This window comes from Ambystoma mexicanum, chromosome 5p (genome assembly GCF_040938575.1).
Source record: "Ambystoma mexicanum isolate Mex_15411 chromosome 5p, UKY_AmexF1_1, whole genome shotgun sequence".
Lineage (NCBI taxonomy): Eukaryota > Metazoa > Chordata > Amphibia > Caudata > Ambystomatidae > Ambystoma > Ambystoma mexicanum.
Window position 1 is genome coordinate 803,949,736 of NC_090930.1, and position 23,679 is coordinate 803,973,414.

The 23,679-nt window shown below is 45.9% G+C and overlaps 1 protein-coding gene and 1 pseudogene across 1 annotated transcript in view; one reads left to right on the forward strand and one right to left on the reverse strand.

Moving 5' to 3' along the window:
- Nucleotides 1-23,679, forward strand: part of AVL9 (AVL9 cell migration associated) — a 933,501-nt gene that overhangs the window by 139,880 nt on the left and 769,942 nt on the right. The gene's annotated exons all lie outside the window — the stretch shown is intronic.
- On the reverse strand, nt 9,048-11,372 carry LOC138481213 (phosphoribosyl pyrophosphate synthase-associated protein 1 pseudogene; annotated as a pseudogene).

The window sequence follows — 23,679 nt, forward strand, 5'->3', positions numbered from 1 at the left end:
TGGATGGCATAGCTGGCAGAGAACTGGGTTACTAGGTGGATTATTGTAGTTTGCCGACAACTCACATTCAGAGCAATGGGGTGATAAGATAGAATGTCAAGGAGTTTGGGATCAGCTTATGGGTTGAGCACTGTACCAGTTGCACATATGTATACAACTAGCCCTACAGATAATGGGTCTATCGGGCACTTTTACTCACTAAAAATATGCAAGTACTATCCAAAAATTTAAATAGGGAGTACAAATACTCCCATCAAAAATAGTACACAGGCATATAGGAGTCTGTCGCCCGGTTTTCATTCACACAGCTCCAATGATGTTTGGAAAAGTAGTACACGCAGTGCCACAAGAAGAAACTATCATTTATTATTGCTGATCTGAATAGGTAAACATATATATTTTACTATCCATGAATAACTAGGTGCAAAGACATATATATTTTTATTTTTTTTTGTGCCAGAAAAAACACATTTAATGAACATATTAGTAGTGTCATGATGCCTACCCCCGGGCATCAGGACCAAGGTCCTCAGCTCTGGGAGCAGGCATCCAGACATTTGTTTAAACCTCAGCAGCCCCGGCTAGGGGCTGTCTGGGTTCAGTCCTGGCGCCTTAGGCTCATCATAGAAATCAGTCCTGGCGCCATAGACTTTACTTACCTGATGCAGACAATGCTGCAAAAGAGTCCAAGCCTACATGAGGCCTGGATGGGACTATTTTGTTACCAGGACTATTTTTGACTCGGGCGTGGCTCTAGGGAACTTCTTACCTGGAACTACTTTGGAGGCTATTTAAACCACACCCGAACAGCAGCACATGCTTTGTGTTATTCTGCATCCAGCAGCGTGACGCTCACCGTGCCTGCAGCCAGCATCCAGTCTTCTGCCACGCCCGCCTCGAATCCGGAGCTCCTACAATAAAGAAGAAGAAAAGGACAAGGTTAGAAAACAAACTTATTTCAAATTCCTCACCTAATTCCCGAACCATTTCATCTCCGGACCTGGAAAGTACATCAGTCCTGCACGCGTCGCTTCCCCAGCTCCAGCACGGCGCCATACTCACCAGTTCTCACAGTATCTTTTGATCCGGCAGTGTCCATCATTTCTTCGCTGTAATCCGGCACCTAGGGGACACAAGAAAAAACAAGGTGAGCCAAGGGAATCAACAAATGCAACCTTACCACCATAGACTTACCACCGGCGGTATTATTCCATAACTCTCCACATTTTCATATGCCGCATCTGTAAAGAGGGAGAAAAACAACACGTTAACGCATGCAATAGTTACCGGACAGCGTTGGGTAACACAGACTCTTACCTGAACGCCAGCAGCAGCTACGAGACCACCTTCTCACGAACTCAGTTGCAACTTAAGGAAGGAAGGGGACAAGAGTGAACATCGGGCACATTGAACTCTTTGAACTTGATACTTACCAATCCCGCCAGGGACATCAGAGTCCATACTTACCGGAACTCTCCCAACGCCTTCAAACCAGTGAAGTAATTGGTATCTACGTGCCCCTGCAAGACACGCAGGATGGAGAGCTCATCTTTTACGAACATAAGGTGAGGTTACTAAGGGGATATCAGAGGTGATAGTGGGGGAGAGCGAGAACAGTTGGGAGGCCATCACTAAAACCCACAGGTGGTTAATCCCTGTCTCCACTTGCAGAAAAATACTTCTTCGGATCCAGCAGACAAGACTAGGCGGGCCAGTCCAGACAGTCATCTCTGCACTACCCATCACGTTGAAGGAGACCGCAGCTGTCCGGGTCCGATCGACACCCATGTGGGGTCCAGGTGAGTGTAACAGAACGCGAAGCCTCTCTACAAATACCCACCCGGGTGTTATGGAAACCTCGGAAACCGACCAACTGGCCCAATTATTGGGGGAACTTAGGGCGGAAGTACATGCCGCTCGCCAAGAGACTAATGCCCTCAGGAGAGAACTGATTGTATCAAAGGAGCGCACAAATGATCTGGCTAGGCAACTACTGCAAAACCAAGCTGGGCAAATGCCCCTACCTGGATATGGGGGAAACCCAACCCCCCGTTTCATCAAGCAATCCAGTGCAAGTGGTTTTACCAGGAAATATTCCGTTAGCTCCACCCGAACGCTTTGCTGGGGACCCCAAAAGGTTTGCTGTGTTTATGAACCAATGCCGCTTGCACTTTTTATGCAGACCGGGAGCATTTCCAAATGACCAAGCCAAAGTAGCCTTTGTATTGTCATATCTTAGTGGCAGCGCAGCGGATTGGTCCATTCCATTATTCAACCAGGATAATCCTCTTCTCCGGGATTTTCAGGGTTTTCAAAGGAGCATGGAAAAACTATTCGCCAGCCACTCACAGGGTCAAGCCCTGGACAACAAACTTTTATCCTTACGACAAGGTAACCAGGCTCTGCTAACCTATATTGCAACATTCAATAGGTTGGTGGTGGAAACCGGGTGGCCGGAGGAAAAACTAATTACATTGTTTCATTGTGGACTTCGGGGAGAACTCAAAGATGTCTTGGCTCAAGTTGTAAACCCACCTCAGGATTGCACAGAATTTATAGACTTAGTGGTCCAGCTAGACCACCGACTTCAGAACCGAAAGACTGATCGAGCTAAGTTCGAGAACCGGGTATTGGTTAAACCCAACGTTGCCCCCAAAGGAACAGATGCATCTGAACCTATGCAGATCGGGGGGGTTAAAGGACCCTTAACTCAAAAGGAAAGAGAAATAAGACGACAGATGCAGGTGTCTGTACTGTGGAACCTCAGGACATTTTCTACAGGATTGCCCTACAAAACCACCCAAGAAGGTGGTAGGAGTTGCTAATAAAAGCCACATAGAGCCTGATTCGGGAAACGACCACGCCTGACAAGCGTAAAGGTCCGCGAGATTGATTGGCGAGAGAAGAGAATAACCTTCCCGGATTGTGCACACACCTGCTACTCAGAGAAAACTTTTAACAAAGGCCTGGCTACAGTCGTTAACCCAATTGTGCAGTTACCTCAGGAATACCAAGAATTTCAGGATGTTTTTCAAAAAGAACAGGCCAATATATTACCTCCTCACAGATCATATGATTGTCAAATCAACCTCCTACCCGGTGCACAACCCCCATGCAGTAGAATATACGGCCTCACGGAACCTGAAAATCGTCACCTACGGCAATACTTGGACCAATACCTTGCTAATGGCTTTATTCGTCCTTCCAAGTCTCCTGCATCCTCAGCTTTATTCTTTGTGCCAAAAAAGGAAGGTGACCTTAGAACGTGCATAGATTACCGCACATTAAATCAGATTACGGTAATAAAACGATACCCATTGCCTCTGATCTCCGAATTACTAGACCAAGTAAAGGATGCTTGTATCTACACTAAGTTAGATCTCCGAGGGGCATATCATCTGATACTTGTCAAGAAAGGCGACGAATGGAAGACTGCCTTTCGCACCAAGTACGGATTATTCGAATATCAGGTGATGCCCTTCGGGTTGTGCAATGCACCAGCAGCCTTCCAGTATTTTATGAACGATGTCCTTCGTGAACTCATTGACGTCTGTGTCGTCGTATACATAGATGATATTCTAGTGTACTCCTCCTCAGAATCAGACCATGTTAAGCACGTGTGTGCAGTCCTTGAGAAACTATACCAGCACAAGTTATATGCAAAATTGGAAAAATGTCTTTTTCATGCTACAGAAGTTGAATTTCTTGGATTTATCCTGACTCCAAAAGGAGTCCGAATGGACTCTCGAAAGGTGGACGCAATTCTCAGGTGGCCATCACCCAGTTTAGTCAAAGGGGTACAAAGCATGCTCGGATTTGCTAATTTCTACCGCAGATTCATTCCGGACTTCTCCCTTGTTGTACACCCCATCACAGCACTTTTGCGAAAAAACAAATCCTTATTGTGGACCGAAGAGGCTGAAAAGGCCTTCCAAGAGCTGAAAGCGAAATTCACATCAGCACCTGTCTTAAAGCATCCACGCCCTGAGCTTCCACGCCCTGAGCTTCCATACATAGTAGAAACTGATGCATCCAGTTTAGCCATGGGAGCTGTCCTGTCCCATTAGGATCCTGAAACCGGTCAACTTCACCCAGTAGCGTTTTGGTCCAGAAAGTTCTCAGCACCTGAGTTAAACTATGCAGTTACCGATAAAGAGCTATTAGCCATCAAATCCGCCTTTAAGGCTTGGCGGCACTATCTTCTTGGTGCCAGGCATACTATTACCGTAATCACCGATCACCGGAACCTGCAGTATTTAAAAACAGCCAAAGCCCAATCATCGCGACAACTTCGATGGGCATTGTTCTTTGCCGAGTTTGATTTCGTGATCACTTATCGACCAGGCTGCAAAAATGGCAAAGCAGATGCCTTATTCCGAATAGGGATGGGAGAAGCATATGCAAACCCGGAACCGGTGCCAATAATTGCTGAGCAAAGAATTCTTGGCATAACTACTCTACAGACACTAGAAGATATTCATTCAAAAATCCAACAACTCTTCAATCCAGCAACCCTGCAGGACTGGGTAAAGAAAGGCCCGGACTACTCAGTCGTCAATGACCTACCTTACTATCAAGGACGACTATTTCTACCACACAAGGAAATACAAGAACTAGTCATCTCCAATTACCATGACACCCTGATGGAAGGGCACCCAGGTATCGCAAAAACTGAAGCGAAAATTAAGAGACAGTTCTTGTGGCCCACTTGGCGAAAAGATGTAAAGTCATTTGTGATGCCTTGTGGCATTTGCGCCCAAAACAAAAGCCAGAAGAAAAAACCTGCTGGCCTTTTACAACCTTTTGGATATTCCACCTACACCATGGCACACCTTGTCTTTAGACTTTATTACAGATCTACCTCCATTTAATGGATTTAACACCATCCTAGTTATTGTGGATCTTTTTTCCAAGATGGCCCACTTTATTCCTTTAAAGGGGTTACCTTCTGCTTCGATTCTGGCCAAGGAGTTCCTCGAAAACATTGTTCGATTACACGGATTCCCTTCCGTATTGGTTTCTGACCAAGGCAGCCAATTTATCTCGCATTTTTTGAAGAAATGTTGTCAACTGGCACAAATCGAAGTGAGGCTATCAACAAGTCACCATCTCCAGACCGATGGTCAGACGGAAAGGACCAACCAGACCCTTGAACAGTACCTACGCTGCATGCTAAACCACACCGAAAGCAATTGGAAAGATATTTTATGGATTTCCGAGTACGCATACAATAACTCTGTACATTCAGGAACCGGACAAAGCCCTTTTTATACCATATATGGACATCACCCTCGAACCTCAGAACTCGATTCGCCTCAGCACTTAGAAATGCCCGCAGTTAGTCATTTGCACTCTACTATTACACAAGCCTTTAAGGAAGCCACAGAACATTTGAAACAAGCAAAAGAGAAATAGAAGAAAAATGCTGATCAACATAGAAGTGAAACTCCACAATACCAGATTGGGGATCAAGTTTGGCTGGCTACAAAACATACCTCTGAAGGGAACTCAGACTTTTAATCCTAGATATTTGGGACCTTACACCATTAAGGCCATTATGAACCCGGTGGCCGTCAAATTGGAATTACCCTCTAATATGCAAATTCATCCTGTCTTTCATGTTTCACTTCTAAAACCAGTTCAACCAGGGATAAGATTAATCAAACCACCTGACCCCATCTTGATAGATGGAGAACCTGAATTCGAGGTAAAAAATATCCTGGACTCCAAAATGATTAAATCAAAACTTTTTTATTTAATCGATTGGAAGGGCTACGGACCACAAGAAAGATCATGGGAGCCTAGCGACCACGTTCATGCACCTCGGTTGGTGAAAAGATTCCATCGGAACTTCCCAGACAAACTGGGGCCAGGGGGAAGAACAACTTTAGGAGGGGCCTTGGGGGGAGGGGTGGCTTTAAGTGCTGTCATGATGCCTACCCCCGAGCATCAGGACCAAGGCCCTCAGCTCCGGGAGCAGGCATCCAGATATTTGTTTAAACCTCAGCAGCCCCGGCTAGGGGCTGTCTGGGTTCAGTCCTGGCGCCTTAGTCTAGAAATAGACTTTACTTACCTGATGCAGACCATGCTGCAAAAGAGTCCAAGCCTACATGAGGCCTGGATGGGACTATTTTGTTACAGGGACTATTTTTTACTCGGGCGTGGCTCTAGGGAACTTCTTAACTGGAACTACTTTGGAGGCTATTTAAACAATGCCCAAACAGCAGCACATGCCTCGCGTTATTCTGCATCCAGCAGCGTGACGCTCACCGTGCCTGCAGCCAGCATCCAGTCTTCTGCCACGCCCGCGTGCCTGCAGCCAGCATCCAGTCTTCTGCCACGCCTGCCTCGAATCTGGAGCTCCTAGAATAAAGAAGAAGAAAAGGACAAGGTTAGAAAACGAACTTATGTTAGGCAGAAACCTGTGCAGTTCCCTCTGGGACCACTGCAGAAGATTTAAGACTACAGGTGTTTGGCAGTAAACCCACTTGGTAGCAGTCTGTACCACACAGATTCCCTTGGTAGCTGTGGCTGAGCAGTCAGACTTCCCTCAAGAAGAGTTAGGCAGTATACAGAGTATTCACAATAGGTCAAAAGAACACAGTAGAACAAGTAAACACTGACCAGAGCTTGGTGTAAAAGAGATAAATAATTATTTATTTAAAACCACATCTAGAAAAACACACAGGCACTAATAGTAAGTAATTTAAAAACACGGTCACTAAAAGATATACACTCCCTCAGAAGAATATTAGACAAGTCTTAAGTAAAGCCACACTTATTTTCAGACAGAGGTGAGCGCTTAACGCAGATGGCACTCTAATAATTCGTTTAAAAAGGGAGAGAAAAGCAGAGTATAATATGAAACAGATCCCAACACTTTCATAAGATCAAAACAAGAGAGGAAGGCAAGTACAACCGTGAAGTTAGAGTTCAGTAGGCCGGATTTACTTTAAGAGGATCAGAACGAAATGTGTCCAAGGTCAAACGGTTGAAGTGCACAAGAGTCTTGCAAAAGTTCAAAAAGAGTTGGACCAAAAGAAAGGGACCAGTTAGAGGGTCAAGGCGGCCAGCCCAGTCAAGAAGGTTAAGGGGTTATTATTACCTTGTAGCAATCTTTAGAAAGGCAGGCCTGGCAGACACGGTACCTTAAAGTGGTGAGAATACTCCAGCGGGGGCAGTTGTTCCTCGCAGCAGATGCAAGTCGGTGCTTCATCCGGGGGAAGAGAGGATCTCGTCGGGGAGGAAGACAGGAGTCTGCTGCACTGCCATGGAAGAAACCAGCTGGGGAGTTTTCGGGTAAAAGGAGCGGTCCTTTTATTTGCGGTCCAGTGGTAAGTGGCTATCCGGTTGCCGGGGTGTTTGGCACGGGCAATTCGACCACAAGACGGTCTGGGGTGCGAAGAGAAGAAGGTAAACTGGTTGTGCCCACCAGTCAGGGGAAGAAGCCTCTCCAGCCGGGAGATCTTCTCTGTCGTCGGGAAGTGGTGAGTCGGTTCCGCAGGGCTCCACCGGTGGTGTCGTCGTGGTAGGTCGGCTCAGCTTCTCCCTCGTCGGATTCTCAGGTCCTGTGGCGACTTCTGAAGTTCCAGTCCCCAAAGCCCTGCTTTTATGCCGCACACCCCCATTCACTCAGCCTAGCTGTCAATCAAACATGCTAAGTGGTGAGCCGGCCGGCTCACCACTTGGGCCAATCACACAAGAGTGCGACTTGAGTTACCAAAGTAACTCAGTCCAGGGTGCCTAAACCCCATCCCACACCCCCTGTGGTACCCAGACAGAGTGGCACCACTTTTGGAGGCTTCTGTGGAGAAGCCCGCCAAAAGTGGAGTCACAGAAGAGAATACAAACGCCATTTTAGAATCGAGTCCTGGCAAAAAATACCAACCGGCGACTTAATATTAAATAAATAAACCGGCGGTATGTTCGAGGCAATGAGAATTAAATAATTAAAGTTGGTAGCTTCGAACAATGGGAAAATCCCCTACGGATATATTCGCGGTCGAATATAAAAAGTAGTTTCCACTGCCACCAGCCAAAACTCAATCAGGGGGGACGGAGACGTGCCCCCTCGACTATCAGACCCCGGGGCAATCGAATTGCCCCGACCAGTACGTCCACAATATGATGGTTTGTACTGGTTTCTGTTCATAATTTGGGACTAGTAAAGCCATTGGTGACTTTGCATGCGCTGGGAGACAGTAGTCAGTCCCATGTAGTCTATGGTGGGGTGTCACTCTGACACCCCTGTGTTACTGCACGGAGGGTGCTGTGTAACACACATAGTAAAAACACATGAGACCCTATGGAGTAAAGGACCCCATAGCCCATAAAACACATTAGCAGTCAAAGGAACACCATAAATCATGTCCAAGAGTGGGAGAAAGAGCCTCACTCTTGGCAGGAGAAAAAAACAAACTCCAGAAATCCAGCAAAGCTGCTGGGGGACTCACTAGGTTAGGAAATTCAGCCTAAAGAGAGAATTCTCCCTAACAACTTATTTCAAATTCCTCACCTAATTCCCGAACCATTTCATCTCCGGACCTGGAAAGTACATCAGTCCTGCACGCGTCGCTTCGCCAGCTCCAGCACGGTGCCATACTCACCAGTTCTCACGGCATCTTTCGATCCGGCACTGTCTCCATCATTTCTTCGCCGTAATCCGGCACCTAGGGGGACACTAGAAAAAACAAGGTGAGCCAAGGGAATCAACAAATACAACCTCTTACCACCATAGACTTACCAGCGGCGGTATTATTCCATAACTCTCCACATTTTCATATGCCGCATCTGTAAAGAGGGAGAAAAACAACATGTTAACGCATGCAATAGTTACCGGACAGCGTTGGGTAACAGACTCTTACCTGAATGCCAGCAGCAGCTACGAGACCTTCTTCTCACGAACTCAGTTGCAACTTAAGGAAGGAAGGGGACAAGAGTGAACATCGGGCACATTGAACTCTTTGAACTTGATACTTACCAATCCCGCCAGGGACATCAGAGTCCATACTTACCGGAACTCTCCCAACGCCTTCAAACCAGTGAAGTAATTGGTATCTACGTGCCCCTGCAAGACACGCAGGATGGAGAGCTCATCTTTTACGAACATAAGGTGAGGTTACTAAGGGGATATCAGAGGTGATAGTGGGGGAGAGCGAGAACAGTTGGGAGGCCATCACTAAAACCCACAGGTGGTTAATCCCTGTCTCCACTTGCAGAAAAATACTTCTTCGGATCCAGCAGACAAGACTAGGCGGGCCAGTCCAGACAGTCATCTCTGCACTACCCATCACGTTGAAGGAGACCGCAGCTGTCCGGGTCCGATCGACACCCCTGTGGGGTCCAGGTGAGCGTAACAAGTAGCAAAAAAAATAAAGATTTATTTAACAAAAAAACAAAATGATTAGCAGTGGAAAATTGAATAAGCCCTGTGTCAAGCAATAGTAATAGTCACCTCTGTGACAATGGCTCTACTCTGAGATTGAACTCCTAGTAAATGCCCTAGCAATATTATATAGTAGTTGAAGGGCAGGAAGCATACATAAATGCCAAATTTCCACAACTGTGGTTCCTCCAAACAGCACAGCACACAAACCTTTCCAATTTTTGATTGGTTTGAATAAAAAATATTGTAACTTCCTTAGGAAAAACATTGTATCATAAGCGAGAGTAGGAGAAAAAGCTTTTGGGCAGCACTCTAGTTACTCTCACCCGGCCACAAAACCACAATGCCACACCCCACCACTTGTCTGCACTGATCAGCAGCACTACTTTACCACTCACAAGTGCCTTCACGACATCATACCGTTGGCATTCTACCTCCAATCTTTGGCAGGTACCTTGTGCTGGGAAACCTATTAGCTTTTTGCTTCACTGCCCGTCCTGTACTAAGGCACCTTTCCACACTGGAAAAAGGCCACCAGCACCACTCTCCTGCCCGCCCCCTTTTCTTCAAACACCTCTGTGCCACCTTTACAGAAGGTGAGACCGCCATCACATGCAAGTGTCCATCTGAAGCTAGGATCAGGGCGGGCAGAGGTAGTGAGGGCTAGTCATCCACTGCAATGTTTCTGAAGAGGTAAGCCATGGACTCCCCGTTGTGGATTTGCCGGATAGCTTCAGAGAGGATGAGGCTCACATCCACTGTTTTGATCTTTGGGCACTGCAGCTTCTGCACTTCATGAGGGACAGTGTTGGTTACCACCACCTCATCAATGGACGATTCCTCTATCAGGCGTGGGGCCTCGGCAGACAGGATGCCATGTGTGGCCATCACAAAAATCTTATACGCACCACGTTCCTTTAGGATCTCTGCCGCTGCAACAAAGCTCTCCACATCATCAATGATGTCATCCACAATGATGGCGATTCTTCCTCTAACGTCACCCACCACACTGATTGGGGGTTTCTCCTTTGTCATCATCAAGGGAAGCTCTAGGCGCGTGTGAAGCGTGAGATTTCTGGCTGCCGGAGGAGACTGTCGCCCATCTGCCATGTCAAGCTCAGTACATTGGGCTTCTCCATGAATCACTGCTAACCCCAGTCGGAGGCGTTCTGCATACGACTGAGCCCTCTTAGCAGCGTCCAGAGACTTTGCTACAATGACTGCATTCCGGTAATCGGGAGTTTCTTCTTGAATGTACTGCAACATCAACGGTGAGGCCCTCAAGTTATCCACAGGGAAGCTGAAAAAGCCCTGTATTTCCTTCTGGTGCAGATCCATGGTAATAAGATGAGTCAACCCTGCTTTGGCAAGCATGGAAGCCAGAAGCTTGCACACTACTGATCCCCGTTTTCTCATCTTGCACTGTTTTCTGTAGGGGAAGTATGGGATGACGCCAATAATGTTCTTCGAGCAGGAGGTCTTCAGTGCGTAAGCCATGACAGCAGCTCCATCACTGCAGTATTCACGTCCCTGCATGGCATGGTCTGGATGATGAAAATGTCTTGACCACGAACAGATTCTTTTATTTCCACTCTGGTTTCTCCATTGTCCTCCTGATACACCACAGCCTTCCCAAGCTCGATGCCCATGCGCTCTGTGATCCTCTTGGCCAGCTCTGTGCAGGCAGCCGTGGAGTTGGCCGAGAAGACTCGATAACCACCTCTAGCTGCGTTCATGGCTGAGAAATCGTTCGAACCCCTCCAGACACGTGTGCTAAAAGAGAGACTTTTGAGGAGCCAGGAGCTTCCTGGGCATCCTCTTGTACGTATACTAAGGTAGGCTATCGACCAATGGAGTAAAGACGTGCAACAGCCCCGCTCAGTTGCTGGACACCCTGTGCCTTAAGTAAAGTGCAGGAGGGTCAGCCCCACAGGAGACGTTGTTGTCAAAGGATAACAGAAAGGAGTTTTCGTTTATACACACACAGAACCATGTAGCGAATCAAACAAAATGTGGACTAAAAGTAAACGAGCAGTACGTCTCCAATAGTAAAAGGATGGGTGTTCACATGAAGGAATGTGGGCCTCAAGAGGAAGCTATTAAGAAGGGATAGAAATAGGGTTCTGAGAGCTGCGCAGAAATGCGATTGCTCGCCCAAAGGTACAGTAATAAAACATCTACATAGTGGCAAAGGGAGGGAGGTAGACAGACCAAAGGGTGACAAAAGGAGAGCCAAGGAACAGAGCCGAGAAAGCCCCTGCCACTTGCCCTGAAGGGGCTGAGGGATCGCCCAAAGACATATTTATTACAACATTTTGGTTTGCCAGTTGTTAAAATATATTTTTACTCGCTTATTAAATACTTGCATCAGCAACTTTTTTACTCACAAAAAATCATTTTACTCCCAACTTTAAAGAACAGGAAGTAAAATACTCACACTTAGAATCTGATCTAAAGCACTGATGCAACCATCAGGTCACAGAACTCCATTTTCCATCAAAAGCATTTGGTAGTGTGATCATGTACAATTTTAAAAGTGTTTGCTTGTGAATATGATGCTCCTTCCCCATTAAAATGAAATACAGTTGACACTGAGATTTAGATACACTGAACTTTTCTGACAAACATGGAGACTGTGCAGTGTTTTACAGTACAAATACACTAATTATGCAAAGAAGAATATCATCCCGAAGATTGATGCTGCACCCTCTCTCCATTAACCTGCTTGAACTTGCAGTGAATAGAGAACAATGAGGGTAAGAGGAGCCCTGAGGGTAAGGGAGGAATGCAGGATGAGCTGTGTTTTCATTGAACTGGTTGATTTTAAATCGCCAGTGTCGCTTTCAGGGTGCAACATTTCAAAATGTTAGCTGTTAGTCACACATAAATATTACTCGCCCTCACTTGTGAACGACTGGCAGAGCACTGCAACCTCAACAATATTGCTAGGATGTAACCCTAGAGGCACCTTTTCTCTGATGCACAATACAAATATTTGCACAGGAGGGCTACTATTGCGTTTGCTACATCTAGCTGTAAAATGGATGTTTGTGTGAAACTGGTCTAGTGCTAGACATGGGTCCCAATCCTGCAATCATCACATCACTGAGATTGTGTGATCCTCGGAAAATCCCCTTATCTCTGTGTCCCATTCAGTTGTGTGGCAACATTTTCTGTGCATACAACAGTGGCCACAATGAGCAATTAGTGCTCTAAAAAAACGAAAAATAAGACCATTTTGTTCTGCCTGGGAGTGACTTCCACTGATATGCAAAAGGATAAACGAGTACCCATAAATCCTGTCTTCCCCTGGCTTTCCCCTCACTTACCTGGAGGCTGCCTGAAACACAACAATGTGTATTGGGAACACTTAGTGAATGTGAAGACAAGGGTGTGAGGGAGACCATCTTAAAACAAGCTATACGACGCATACGCTTAATGAGAGCACCAAGCCAGAAGTGTTTTACAGAAGCTCATGAAGGAGATATCCAGATTGTAAGAAGAAACTCAAGTATAAAAGAGACATTTCCATGCAGAGACTATCCGGAACCACGAGAAGACTGTGGAACGAAAGACCTTCTCTTGGATGATCAGCATGGTTAAACTAGTAGTAGGGTCCGGTAGAATTTGGTTTGGACCAAGGACCTTTTTACTTTGGGACTCCCTGTCAACAGATGAGCCCCCTTAGTTTCTTTAGATAGGCAGGGTGATCCCTTTAGCAATAGGGAAAGTTTGGGCTTTTAATATAATTTCATTAAAAAAGAGTACATAATGTCATTAATGTGTCAGACTGGTTCCGACCCACCACAGTACTCGAAGGTTTAATCTAGTGTTTTGAATTTTGGTGTGGCATGTTAATTCAATTTTAGCTAGTGGATTATAATTTCTGCTCCAAAGTGGTTTCTGGTGAGCTTGTTGTGTTTTAGCTCCCCTCACCTGTGGATTAAACTATTCAGTCTTTTCTAATTGGGTTAATCTGTATGGGGCCATCCGGTCATGAGTAGGCAATTGTATTATTCCAATCAAGATGTAGAGTATTATGGTTAATTTTCTTTACGAATGACAGTAGTTTTTGGACGTTACTTTTTTTCAGGCAGTTTCTCTAATTTGGCATCTTTTTATGGGTTGTTTGTGATGGGATACTTCCTGTTGTTTTTAGGCTTACCTTTCGATGTCCTGGCCTACCTTTCATAATATGATTTAAAGCTTGTCACTATCAGTGTGCCCAGCAATCCTACCGGGAACCGTGACCTCCAGAATGAACAGAGGAAGTAAAGGGAAAGGCATGGAAGAGAGGGGGAAAAAGTGACAAGCTGGAAGGAGAGAAATCTAGAATTGGAATGTGTTGGAGGGCTTGGGGTGGGGTGGGGGTGGATAAAGAAGGAAATGCACGCCTGGAATAGGAGCATCTGGAGGCTGTGCACCAGCTCAAACAATTCACACATCCTCCAATTCATTTCCCAATGGCGTTAGCCCACCTCTCTGGCCGTTGTGGGACCTCAGTTAACTCAGAGTTGGTCTATGCCACATTTCTTTATTAAGGAGGAGGATGGTATTCCTGCTTGTGACATCCAAAGGTTGAAATGATTTAAAGAGCTGTGTAGCATTCTCTCTGTTTCCCATTTAGTCGTAAAGCTCCACATTGGCTTCCTGTACCTAACAGAATCAAATGAAAGACTCTTTCTCATACATACATGTATAAACATACAGCCCCTATTGATGTCCTTCTTGATTTTTCTCATCCAATTCAGGCCTCCTTCCTAACCCCCATGCTTCCCTCTCCTCACATGGGGCAGGGGAAAGGTTAAGGACTTGGCATTGGGGTCTCTAAGCTCTAGAAAAAGCTTGTCTACATCAGAATACAGAATTTGGAATCTAACCACCTGTGCACCCATTTTCTCCTCAATTACTTTCTCTTCTACCAATAGGTAGGTCTTATCTTGATCCATGCAGTAAATATCTGTCCCAATGGGTGATTTACTTCGCTGCAGTAGCAGGCTATATAAATAGGGTACAAATGTAAAGTTGCAAGCTACTGGCTGTGTATAAAAATCCCTCACCCTCTTAGTTCTCCACATGTGCGCAGCCCAACATTTCTGACTTTACAAGGCTCAATTATCTCTCGCCAGTGGCTTGTGGAGAGTGCACATTTTGAGTCTTTAATACACTATCCCATCCATCTGTGAATACGTTAGTGGAAAGATGGGAGTGGAATGAGAGGGATGGAAGGAAAAGAATAAGAAAAAGGAGTGCTAGGGAGGGAGGGAAGTGGCAGTGCTAGACGAAACATGGCTGGAAGGATAGGGAGACAAAGATGAAATCAAGGAAAGAAATGAGATGTGAGAAATGTGATCTTCTCACAGTTACTGATTTTAAAGCCAGATGTGTTTAATTGTATTCCTGATTTTCATATTTGTGTAATCATTTCTCCCCATACCTCATTTCGGCCAAAGTAAGGAATGCTCCCAAACTGACAGGGCCCAGGTGTCATCAACCATTTTAAAACTAACTTGCTAAATAGGAATGAGAAGCAGAGGAAAATGCGCACAAAACAGACTATTTTGTATTTATACAAGGAAAAGCAAAAACACTTGGGCATGTGGCACACTATTTTTTTTTATATACCAGACCATAACCAAAATCTTGTCCAATTAATATTTTGGTATTTGGTAAGTGGTTTATTCTTATGATGGTAAATCTCAGATATTTAAGTGATACAATGCCGCTGCATATAGTTATGATGATTTCATGACATATGTAGCCAATTTTATTGAGTGTTTGTAGACTGCCACGGACTCTTGTTTCCCACACTCTGGGGGTTTATCAAGGTTTGCTACATGAATAATATAAATACTCCAGAAGCTAAACATCAACTGATAACATTCTGTTGATCTATGGGTGTTCTAAAGTGCACTGACACTGCTATGATAAGGTTGAGCAAGGCTGCATGTGATCACAAATAGTTGGTGGTTTTCACAAACGATTTTATTTGTGTACTATTCAGGATAGGGTTGGACAAATGCATAGGAAACTGAGGTTTCTCTACAATCAATAAAGAGGCTCCTAAAGCAAACCTCGTTAGGAATATGGCGATAAAAAGTATGATTTCTCCAGGTGTCCAACACCTCCAAGGTTGAGTTTTGAAAATTATAAGTACTGAACCTTGTCTTACGAGTCCTTGTCCCTCTAGGGACACCTTAATCTATGAAACAGGGTCCAAAGCTGAGGCCAACTGAAAGTTTAAAATCTTGATAGTAACAAGTCCTTCGCCTCATGGCTACCCTCAGCTGTAACACAAATGTTCCAAGGAAGGTCTAGCAAAAGAGTTCACATTCTACTCTCAAATGACCATCCCTAGACTTAACACAACAACATAGTAAAGTTCTGTTGGGATGGTTCGAGGGTTTACTTAAAATCTGGACCTTCCTTCAGTCTTGCTGCTTTCACCAGGCCTCTCGAGACCTCTCCTATGGTTTTGGGGTTCACAAGTGCCTCTCTGTAGGCTTCACATCAGCCTCTGGGTATTCTAGCTTGAACTTCGTTCCCTGCTGTGTTCCTTGTGGGACGTGTTGAGTTTCACATTAGGTCCATCCTTAGGCCGGTGTTCTGAGCATTTAGGTAATGTTTCTTACAGACCTTGCATTGCTCAAGATTCACAGGAGGCCACTCCTAAACCATTGCTGTTCTCTCACAGATTTGGTTTTCTCAGGATTCACAACAGCAGCAATGGGCATTTCTACCCTCCTTTCAGGACCCTCTTCAGGCAGACAATATTGTGTTACCCTCCTGCCAGTCGACTCTTCTCTGCAAGCCTCTAGGAAGACCTTTACCTTTGGGATTTCTGTGGGGTTCCGCTGCTAGGCTCAGAGACCCCTTCTGTAAGTCTGTTCCTTCCTACCACTTCCCCTCTTCTGGGATGATTCTCTTGTGTACTGTTCTCTAAAGAAAATAGTGCAGGCTTGCCAAAACCTGTACTACTTCTTCCTAGGTGCCGGTTTTCTCAGGTGTCCCGAGACCAGCGGAAAGCACAACAGCTTTCTTCTGACAAACACTTTCTTCCCCCTTCTCTGGATTCATCTTGCCCCTTTTTATAGTCCCGCCTGTGATTTCGCGACTTTTAGCTCTCATAAAAGCCGGGGCAGGTAGGCATTTGTTTTAATGCTTTTGAAAATGCACCTGGTTTGTACTTACCTCAAAAGATATTCAAATCCGTCTAATTGAACCTCCTTTTCCTTCATAATGAGATTATCTTCACCCAAGTGTTTGGCACCTTCACATGCAGCCTGTAACATTTTGCCACCTTGGGATCCTTCTGGCGAGGGCTTGGGCATGTGTACTATTCCGCAGGTGCTGGAAAGCAATCCTCTGTGTACTGCTGCCTCTGTCCAACTGCAGAGATGGCATTTGTAATTTTCCTTTCGTCAGTGAGTTTGAGAATTTCTTTCCTCCTAGACATTGTGCTTTGTTTGGCACACACTGTGGGCCTCATTACATGGTGCAGGAAAAGTGGCGGTAATTTTGTGACCCGCACTTTTCCCGCATCATCAAAACACAAGTTTGCCAGTGGGAGGTCACTGATTTACCTCCAGCCAAGAGCCGGAGGTAAATCGGGTCCCCACCGGCAAATTCTGCCGTTACCACCACCGGAAATACTGGTGCCGGTAATACCGACAATCCTCACCATAGGGTCCTATGGCATTCCATGGAACAGGGATTTACAGCCTTTTCTGCCTCATGTAATACTGGGATTTCAGGTGGCGGAAGTGGTAGGGCAATTTCCTGGTATCTGTCCGGAATTATTGGCGGGAAACGTGAAGTGGCACCCTGTCTTTCAAGCAGGGTCTGACTAACGCTTTGCCTGGCTTGTTTTTGCAATGGGAAAACCTGCAAGACAGTCTGCGGTCAGTGCGTTCTGGATGTTTCGATGGTCAGGGTCCTCACATAAGGCTGTATGGGAGATTTCTACCGGAGTTCTTCTGGCAAACTCTGATGGCATATCTTTGTTTGGGTTTTTATACAAAAGGAGCTTGGGTGGTATCTGGGATCCACAATTCATGTAAAAATTTGAGATGGAGTTGCAGCACGCACATCATCTGAACCCTTGTTCTGGTGTTAAACATTTTAAACATAAATTGTGGGATAATGGTGAACATTGGCCAAGCACCAAATCGCTTTGTGATTTCTTAATGATCCAATAGTGATCTATATGAAATTTAATATACTTTTTATTGCAGATAGCAAACAACCTCTGCCAGATATGTAACAAACAAATAATGTCTTCGCGTGTTTAGCGTTTCCACATGGCTAATGATAATGATTTGTATGTCTTTTTCACCAAGTACTTTTTAGAGAACATACTTGCATACAATTATCACCAAACGGCAGTTGGTACTCATTTATCAACCTCGCAAGGATAAAAGGCTGAGTTTGGCCTTGCTGGGATTCAAACCTGCGACCTACGGATCACACACCGATCGTAGCCATGAGCTCTCAACCCGCTGAGTTATCTTACCGCCTGCACTCCTCAATGCATCATTTATTTTGGTAAATAGCAAATTTGTTAACTCTGCAAAATAAAGGGCCCATTTGTGTCTACAGTCTAATATTTCCCCACCAGCATTTTAAATACTAGGACAATTCTTATTAAAAAAACACACAAGCATTAATAAACTGCTAAGCCTTCTGACAACTACCACCCATACCAAAAGCTGAGCTAGCATTTTAGATTTATAACACACCAAACATTTACATTTGTAATAATACCAATATATTCACAAACATTTGCAAACTAAATCTTCCTACGGGGAATAGTCTGATCACTGCAACTAATCAATATTTTCAAAAGCCTTACCAAAAAGGCTGGAAACCAGTATCCAATGCATATAACAAGATATGCGTTGCATCTAAAAACAATCTAAATTTGGTTCAGGAGTTAGAGTGTGCCTGCGTGACACATGCAGTTGTCTTCACCAGTCGATCTGCCCTTATTCTTCATTAGTTATTGACACATATTCTAGGGTCTAGGTAATAATAGAGAAAGTAAAATGTGCTTTTTTCATTTTAAGTGCTTTTGCTCACTTTCATTCATATAGTCAGTATAGTTACTATCTGCCCGGTTTTTTCGAATGTATTGTGTCCACCCACGTATTGATATGATAAGGCATTTATAATGCGCCTGTACAGGAGTGCAGGAAACTCAAGTGCAGCCAAAGGGTGTCTAAGTGTAGGTAACTCAATAAGCGCAGCCAGTGGGTGATATGATATATTTTATTTGTATCACGCTCATACACATAGGTTGCTAATAAGTGCTGAGCAAGGGGACTGCAGGGTTGCAGATACAGACCACAAGTGCTGGGGGAGCCAGGAGGCAGTGCGAAGGGCAACTGGACATCATGGGCCTGTGCCAAAATTCAGAGGATAGCCAGGTGAGCAGTGCGTGGGCAGTCCGGGCATCAGTAGAGGAGAGGAAGAGCGAAAGCAGAAGCGAAAAGGAAGGTCTTGAGTTGCTTCCGGAACCGGAGGTGGTTCTGCTGATATTTGAGAGAGGCATGCAGGCTGTTCCAGTGGGAAGCCCCAGCCGAAGAGAGAGATCTGCCCCAACTCTCTGCTTGGAAAAGCGACTGACCCTCGGGAGAGTTGGAGGAGGATGAGCGGAGAGCTCGAGAAGGGAGATGTTTAGGAATGGAGAGAGGTAGTGCGGTCCCAGGCCCCAGAAAGTCTTGTGGACAATGCAAAGGGTCTTGAACTTGATCCATGCCACCACAGGGAGCCAGCAAAGAGATTTCAGAGCTGGAGAGACACGATTCCTGGACTTGAGGCCAAGGATAAGTCTCGCAGTCCTCTTGTGGATAAGTTGGGGAGTAGAAGCAGGAAAATTTAGAAACAGGCTATTGCAGTAGTCCAGCCTAGAGAGGACCAGAGCTCTGGAGACACTGAGCTTCTGGAGGAAAGTGAGTAAAGGAAGAATACCTCTGAGGAGGGGCAGCTGATAGTTTGACTTCTTAAAGACGCCAGAGATGTGAACAGAGGAGTGGGTGGAGTCAAAGATGACCCCAAGGTTCTAAGCCTCACGGGTAGGAGCAGGACGAGGGTCCAGAGTGGGCGGCGTGAAAGAGAGGAAAGGAGGGAACTGGTGTTCCGATGTGGAGGACCTCGGTTTTACCGGCATTAAGGCAGAGATCCTTGGTGGCGCCCCATTCCTGAATTGCGACCAGACATGCTGGTATGAGAGGAGAAGAAGCGGCTGAGGGGAGCCTGAAAAAGAGATGGGTGTCATCCTCATAACACTGAATGTTTGAGCAGAAGGCGGTAATGCAGTGGGCTAGAGATGCCAGGTACTGGTTGAAGAGCCAGGGAGAAAGGTTAGATCACAAGTAGAGAGAGAGATAGAAGAGAGGAAAGACCTCAGTTGGACCTGAGAGGGTTGATCAGTGAGAAAGGTCGTCAGCCAGGCCAGGGCCTGATCAGTGATACCCAGGTTATCACGGAGGCGCTTGAGCAGGATGGCATGGCTGACCGTATCAAAGGCAAAAGAGAGATCAAGAAGAATGAGGACAGAAGGAAGGTTAGAGTCAAGATGCGAGAGCAGGCCTTCACCGGTGTTCAGGAGAGCAGTTGTGCTTCTGGCAGCTCTGAAGCTCATCTTTAGATATATCTTCCCTTCTAGGTTTAGCTGATTCAGAATTTCTTTTTCAGTAGAAGGCGATGTGCGTCGATGCATTCGACTCCATGTCCCTCTATCTTCCATCTCGGGGTCGACGTCATCGCAGTTATATATAGCATGCGCAGCACCCGTCAGTTCAGTTTTTCCGTGATGGCAAACGCTTTGAGAATTACTGCGCTCTTCGGTTTTTCTGAGAAACTGCGACATACTCTAGTACGATGGCCTTGTCATTGACACCATCCACCCGAAGACTGGGTTCAAAAAAGTTAATGACTGTGGCGCCAGGATGTCTCTCATGGATCCTCATCGAGTTGGTCTGTGGTGCCTTGACGTGGAGCATAGAAAAGCAGACTGTGGGTCCTGTCAATCCATGAATGGTAAGGCTCTGAAAGAGTTTAAGGGGACATTCGTGGCGGGCAGGCCCCCTACAAAATCGCACTCGATGACTCCGTCGAAGAAACGCTTGTGCGATGAGTCGAGAGGCGACTCTCCTCGAGGAAAATGATCTAAAAAACATTCACGCTCCAGGAGTGGGTCGCAGCTCTCCTCCTCTTCATCCAAGAAGATGGAGGAAAGGTGCCATAGGCCGCCTTCTTCTTCCTCAGATTCCTCTCCCGAAAGGAAAATAACCTGCCCAACCAAGTCTTTGAGGAAATGCTTAATATTTTCGAGAAGGTAGGGCTGACCCCCTCAAAAGGAAAAGCAAAAAGCCATGCTCCTGTCAGGCCATCAAAAGCCAACAAGGAAAGAGCTAAGACAAAACCTGCCCGCCTTGGACGAAGGCTGGAGACTCCTTTATAACAGTCGAGGTCTCGATTCGACACAGTCGTCAAAGACTCCATTGTATCGAGAGTCAATGCTTTAAGGGATTAGTCGACTCCAAAATCCACGCCATCAAGCTCGAAGCCATTAATGCCTTTACCTTTTTAAAGAGATAGAAACATCCTATAAGCCTTTACCAAGAAAGGATTTGTTCAAATCTTTATCCTCCATTTATGAGTAGCACGAACTATCGCACCAAGAAACCCCTCCGTTTGGTTTGGAGTTTGGCATACCTAATGTCCCAGAGGCCTTTATTTGAGAAGATTCTGGGATTAAGGACATGACAACCTTCATTCTGCAAGTGGTATAGACCCGTCACCAGGGCTTGTGTTTGGCATGCCATACCCGGCAGACCATGCAGATGCTTATTAAAGGCAGCTTATGAACATGATTAAAGATTATTTGGGATGGGGTAGGCCTGCTCCTCCTTTTGAGCAAGACAACCTTACAGATATACCAAATAAAGGTCCGCAGAAGGATCCTGTATTTTGGTTTCATATCTCTCTACAAAATTGGGTAAAGGTGAATTGGGAGGCTCCTGAAACAAGCCCAGCAGTAAATGAGAACCCCACCAAGAATTACAGGCCTTCAAGTAGTGATCCAGACTACGTATCAAAATATCCAACACCAGAGAGCCTGGTAGTTCGGGCAGTGACATCTACATCGAAACAGACGGCATAGCCAACCATCCCACCAGACATGGACAATAAGCGTTTCAAAACGCTTGGGCAAGGAAAAGTATTTTCTGCCGGGAGCACGGCTCTAAAATCTGCAAATGCCACTTGCGCTTTAGCAAAATAAACATTGACTCTGTTGGACTGTATAGCCATGGCGGCAGAGCATATTCCCGAAGGGAACGAAAGACCGCTTCCTGAATATTGTGAGAGATGGAAAGGAGGATGTGTATTGCATCTCTTCAGTCAAGACTCGACTCTGCTTCAGCATCAGCAGAGCCATGGCGGCGAGCACAGTAATACGCAAGTTTGTGTGATTGAGGAAGTCCGGTTTTGCACTACACATGCAGTCCAGACTCATCAACATTCCCTTTGACGGCACTCAGCTGTTTGGCAGCAAAGCTGACGAACGCCTGGAGAAGCCGCAGACCTCAAAGGCGGCAGCCAAGTCACTTAGCGCCGCTATCAGACAGCCACAACCATCTCACTCCAGCTGAACAGCTTGGAGGGGTAGGTACTTTCTTTTTTTATTCCTCAGTTGGTAGAGCAAGAGGATTGGCTAGTCAAAGGGACCAAAGAAGATTCCCTCTTGGTGGACTAGTGAGGGGTCTACCCAAGCAACGGCTACTTTACCATCAGCTGCTGCTTCAGCCACCTCAAAACCTCGTAGACCTTAATACACAAAAACCCAGTTGGAGGCAGACCCTCACAGCATCTGCAAGAATGGCGGGGTATTACTTCAGATGCATTTTTGTTAGAAACAGTAGCCCAGGGTACTGTCTCCTCTTTCTTAAAAGGTCTCAGGAAGCATCCACTGGGGAGGCACTTGTTCAAAGTTCCGGATCCGTTCCTTGTGCAGGAGATTTTGAGCCTGCTAGAAAAAGGTGCTATAAAACCAGTACCTGTGACTGAGAGGAGCAAAGGGTGGTACTCTCCCTATTTCTTAATTCTCAAGAAGGATGTCGGATTGAGACCCATCTTGGACTTAAGATGCTTGAACAAGTTCCTCAGGAAAGACAAGTTCAAGATGGTTACCCTTTCTCATATCATTTAGGACCTCCAGCTCCATGATTGGATGGTGTCATTGGACCTTCAGGATGCTTACTTTGATGTGCCTATCCATCACAAGCTCAAAAAAGTAAAAAAAGTACCTGAGGTTCGCTGTTGGCGGTTCTCATTATCAGTTCTGGCATTCAGGCTGACCTCCTCCCCAAGGGTTTCACAGGTTGATGGCGGTGGTGGCAGCGAGTCTCAGGAGAGAGGCGTTTCACGTCTACCCCTACCTGGACGATTGGCTAATCAGTGCTCTTTCACCTGAACATGCCCTGGAACATCTTAGCATAACTTGCCACTCTCCACAGACTGGGCTTATCCTTCAATTTCAAGAAGTCCCACATGATGCCATCTCAAATACTCCAATTGATCAGAGCAGTCCTGGATGTGTCCTTCAGAAAAGCCTTGCCACCCGAGGTGAGGGCTGCACATATTCTGGAGATGTTCACGAAATTCCAGAGTGCCCAGTGTCTTGCGGCCTTCGATTTCTTTTTTTTAGGTTGCTCAGTCTCTTGGCATCCTGCATATTTTCTGATGACATAGGCTCGCCTGAGAATGAGATCCCTTCAATGGGCTCTCAGGACACAGAGGTCTCAGTTCTTGAGCAAGATGTCAGATCTGCTTCAGGTTCCGAGCAGGGTCGCACAGGGTCTCCTGTGGCGAGCCTGTGAAGACAACATTTTGAAGGGAGACCCTTTTTGGCAACCATGGCCTGAGATAACAGTAGTTACGAATGCCACACTCACGGAATAATGTGAGAAACAAGGTGTCTCACCCACTAGTCCCCTGGGATCTTTCATCCAGGTGGCCAGGACACAGCTATCGCTTTAGGATCCAGTTCCTGGGGGTGGATCAGTGTGGGTGGATCACCTGGATGAGGGGTCTTGTGGGAGTGGGACACCGGTACCCCCTTCCCTGTAACACCTTTACTCAATCCTACCTGGTAGGATCTTTAGCAACTCTAACCCCCCCCCCCCTCTTTTACAATACAAACACTTTCTCGCCGACAGCCCGCTCTAAGGGAAAACAGACTAACACCTGAGACATATACCTGACGTGTCCCAATACAATGGTCAGGTGAG